This window comes from Epinephelus moara, chromosome 22, assembly GCF_006386435.1.
Source record: "Epinephelus moara isolate mb chromosome 22, YSFRI_EMoa_1.0, whole genome shotgun sequence".
NCBI classification, from domain to species: domain Eukaryota; kingdom Metazoa; phylum Chordata; class Actinopteri; order Perciformes; family Serranidae; genus Epinephelus; species Epinephelus moara.
The window spans coordinates 3,470,867-3,475,585 of NC_065527.1; the positions used below are offsets into that span (position 1 = coordinate 3,470,867).

Sequence of the window (4,719 nt, forward strand, 5' to 3'; positions counted from 1 at the left end):
TTTATTGTCTTCACAATTTATTGTTTCTTATCTGTGAAATTAAAGTAAATCAAAGCTTTGTTTCCACTGAGGGAAATGGTTTCAGCTTACAGAGACAGACAGGAGGTCTGCATCGCCCACATTAATCTCGATATCCGCTAGCTACTGGATCAGACTAAAATATTGGCCCTTGTCCCCTGAGGCTTATCAATGTCAGACGGAGCCAATGGGTTCAGACATTAAGATTCTACTGAATAGTAATCAAACCCCTAATCAGAGCTTACACTCTACAGTGTGTACTTTTCTTTGATTCATCATCACCATCACTGAGGATTGGATTCAAGCACACTGGAGCTGACGTGATTCAGCAGCCCAGCACTCCCACTATTTCTCTGGCTGACGCTAACGGCTGCCAACTGACTTTTGGCAAAGTTACTTTCCGTTTTGCACCTTATTAACTCAACTCACTAATGAGCATGTGTGCTGAGCCAATATTCAATTAAAGTCATAATCGGCCTCAACAGTAATGACTGAAAACGACAATAGCGAGTGTGAATGACAATTAAACACTGTCATTAAACATACATTATGGAACACAAATGAAACAGAGAGGGGGGTTAGAGAACAGCTTATATCTAATGGTGATTGAGCTGGTGTCAACTGGAATCCATTACTAGTCCCATTAAAGGCCGTCTATTGAGTTGCTTATTGGAAGAGGGTGAAAACAGATCAGTTGCTTCAGCGGCTGCGGCTTGTGAAAAGAGGGAGGGAACTGAGTTATGGCATCAACCAAATTAAAGAGGGAACTTTTTCCCTCCACAGTAAGACATTATGAGAGGAGTCTCAATGTGGAAATAACGCTGGGGTTTTATATCTGCTTTCAAACACTCATAAAAACACTCTGCTTCAAGGAACAGTAAAGAAGAGGAGGCTTAGTCAATCACACAATCACTGCTAAAGGAACACACTCTCACACACACTAGTTTTTCTCCCTTTGGGGCACATTGCCACAGACTTGAAAGCTTACGCTAACCTTAAAACTATTTTTCACCAAATGAAAGTTGAGTCCCTGTAATGTGACTTTGTGAACATATTTTTGTCCTTGCATATGTGAATATACTTCAGACTGTTGATGCCATAATGCATTTCCCCAACATTGAAGAGTGACTAAATTTAAAGAGTAAGTTAACACTAAATCAACTTTACTGTATGTGCAGTCACTTTGTTACTTAGTCAATTTAAATTGGTAAATTGGTCAGTAACTGATTTTTGGCATCTTGGTAGCGGATAGCAACACCACAATTATTATCATCTTATAATGTCGTTATAGTGATCCAATTAGAGACGGGGAAGCATTAGCATTCATTTAAGCCTCGTCTCCACCAAACCCTTTCAGTCCAGTCCCTCTGGAACCAGCAGTAAGCCTTCAGACATGGTACCTAGACCCTGGGTCTGTTCAGACAGTCCTTTTAAATGTGGGCGGGGTTGTTGTCACTCACTGCTCCGTCCAGCACTCGCTGTATTTCCTCATCAGCGGTGACACAGATGGAAGTCTGCACCTGGTTTATCGTCCACAGAACGAGGCTGCACGCCCACATTTTCAGAACAAAATAGAACAGGCTGCAGTGAGAGTCTCTCTCCATGGGATATTTAAAAATAGCAGCTTTGTGCATTTAGTCCTTCTCAGGCAAGCTCAGGGGTTTAGTGTTGCTGTAGCCCACAGGAAGTGAGGATTAGAATATATGACCTTCACATAATCCGCTCCAAATTAATCTATATTTTTAAAGTCATTACTAAAAGTGTGTGTCATATAAAAACTAAAGTGATGGTCAAAGTTGTCACAGTGAAATTTAAGGTGTGCTGATGGATTCACGTCATCAACTCATGCATTGAGTAACATTACAAGTTAACGTTCCACCTTAAAAGTTGCCGGCAGTCGGCCCAGTGAATGAAGTTATTTTTTCTCAGACTCCAGCTGCTGTGAGAGGCAGCAAAACATCCTTTCATTTTATAGTTACAGTTTACTAATAAAACTCTCCACAGTATGAACAGTGGTTACATGAGCCTCAAAACCAGACACAACTCAGCCCTGAGCAGAGTGACCGTCCTCTACTGACCAATCAGACTGCAGTGTTCACAGCTCCACCTTTTAGTACCACATCTGTGTGCTAGGTACCCCAACAGAGGGGGGACCAAACATGGGGACGCTAAGGAACGGTTCTGTTGGGACCATCCACAACTTTTCACTGTGGAGACAGAAAAAAAAAGTTCATTCACCATTTTCCCAAGTTTGGTCCTTCCCTCCTGTTTCTATACATCACCAAGATGGCAACCATTGAGTGTGAAAAGTGTCCAGTATTTCACACTCAACTTTTTGACACATGGTACATGTTATCCTGCCATACGTGTCACTGTGACTGCAGTGTAAGCACAGAGGAGCGTGAGAGGAGACACAGCACAAGTCTGAATTACAAAAAATCCCCTAGAAGGTGACGATCAGTGAACATGTCTTCACTTCTTCTAAAATGTCCCAGACACACACACACACACACACACACACACACAGTTCACCCATGTTATTGCCGTCTCTGTTTCCAGTCCATCCTCCTATTGAACGTATAGCCGACAGGTCTGCAGAAGGCAAACTGTGATTTAGTAGCAGTGTAAACCAGAAGCCGAGGCCCGCGGCTCTGCTTTATCAGCGGTGCTCCATCTTGCTGTGGGGGACACGAGAACTCATTTAGGGTGTTGCCAGAGATGGTCTTGCACCAGCTGATAGCTTGGTTGAATTACGATTGCACCGCTACTCTTTTATTTCTCTGTGTTAGTCTGCCTGTGCGTATGTGTCTGTGCCTGAAGATGCGGCAGCAGGTGGAGACGAACGCTGTGAGCGACTGCCATTTTGAAGGCTCCCTGACTGCGGTGGCACTTGCAAACACACGCACGTGCGCATTATCATAAAACACACACACAGAGAGGCAGAGCTGGTAATGAGAAACATAAGCTGGAGTCTGTCCCCGAGAGTTTTTGGAAGTTTAACACAAGAAATGATAATTACCAGGAAATCCAATTTTGACACAAAGAGATTATTGTTGGTGTTTGTGTGTGCAAGTGTTTCAGCATGTGTGTGTGTGTGTGTGTGTGTGTGTGTGATGCCTCATATTGTGCTGCAGATGGCTCTGGGGTCACCATGGAGACTGGTGACATATAATCAGGATGTGGTGGGTGTTTTTGGCGTCCTGGGGTTATGAGGGAGGTGGGGGATGAGTGTGGAGAAGTCTGTTAGTGTTTCAGGTCTGAAATTACAGATCGATTCTTTACTCACTTCACAAACCACACAGTGATGTAATGTAATATTCTGAACCCTCTCATGGAAGGCCGTTGGTTCGATCCCCTGTAGTCTACATGTCGAAGTGTCCTTGGGCGGGATACTGAACCCCAGATTGCTCCTGATGGCGGTGCCATCTGTGTGTGAGTGTGTGAATGTTTGTCTGATGAGCAGGTGGCACCTTGTGTGGTAGCCTCGGCCATCAGTGTGTGAATGTGTGTGTGAATGGTGTCTGTGTTTTAAAGTGTGTTTTAAGTGGTCGCCAAGAGAAGAAAAGTGCCGTATAAATGCATCTGTTCTGCTACTTTCATTTAAAAGTTAATGTAACCGATAAAGTTCAGCACGTTTGTCGCTGTAAACTCCTGGTGTACGGCAGCTTTGTCTGGGGAGTGATATGTTTTATATTTTCAGTTTGTTTGTCATACTGAGGGCCTCTTTACGCCCCAAACTGCACGTAATTTTTGTTTAATCATCAGAGACGTGACGTGGGAGACGTAAACATTATTTCAAATTGAGATTTGGTTTAATACGACCTGTGGACGTGGGAAAGCAATTTGGCTTCTGTCTGAACCTGGATCTGGCAGAGTTGGAGGATGACGGTGTGATTTTACACCAGACTATCTCACCTGTTGTTAAACTTAACGATGGGTTATTGCCGACATTAGACTGCCTGTGTTAAGATGTTTTAATGGTGGTTTCATTTCACAACAGAGGCAAAGAATGCCGAGGCTCAGGGCAAACACTATCGTTACCTGGCTGTCCACGTCGGCAGATGATGGAGATGTGATGCTGCTCTGCAGGGCGCTCGATTTGCGTGTGGTTACGACAAGGAAAGTTGAAGAGGGAGGGACAGTATATGTAACAATAAGGTTCAAGCAAGCATTTTTGTGGCTGTAAACACCTGGTGTATGGTAGCTTTGTCTGGGGAGTGATATGTTTTATATTTTCAGTTTGTTTGATGAACCAAATCAACGGCGGTTAAAGACTGTAACCTTGTGGCGTCTTCCACACTCCACACTCACGTCAGCACACCTGCCTTTAATTAAAGGTTCCTGAGATGCCAGGTCAGGTGGTGCATTAGAGTCAGAGTTGGGTAAGGGTTACTTTAAAAGTAATCAAATTACTTTACTGCATTACTTTTTTGAAAAGTTACTTTATGGTGTTACTCCCTGAGTAAAGTAACTCAATTACTTTAAAGTACTTTTGAGTATTCTACATTTCCTATTGGGCAATGGACCACAGGGCGCTAAGCCTACATTTTTTTGTCTCCAAAATGAAAGTTATGGACCACTTGCCCTTCACTGAGATCCAATTCTCCCATCACAGCCGTCACTTTGACCTGTAGAAACACACAACGATCTGCTGCCGTAGACAACTGTATGACAACAACACCCCAGCATTTTTAATATTTC

General features: G+C 43.4%; 1 long non-coding RNA gene across 1 annotated transcript in view; it reads right to left on the minus strand.

Moving 5' to 3' along the window:
• Window positions 1-1,382: 1,382 nt before the first annotated feature.
• Window positions 1,383-4,719, minus strand: part of LOC126384511 (uncharacterized) — a 490,327-nt gene continuing 486,990 nt past the window's right edge. Inside the window, exon 3 of the long non-coding RNA XR_007569295.1 lies at window positions 1,383-1,726. This is a non-coding gene — a long non-coding RNA (uncharacterized LOC126384511). The remainder of the gene's footprint in view (window positions 1,727-4,719) is intronic.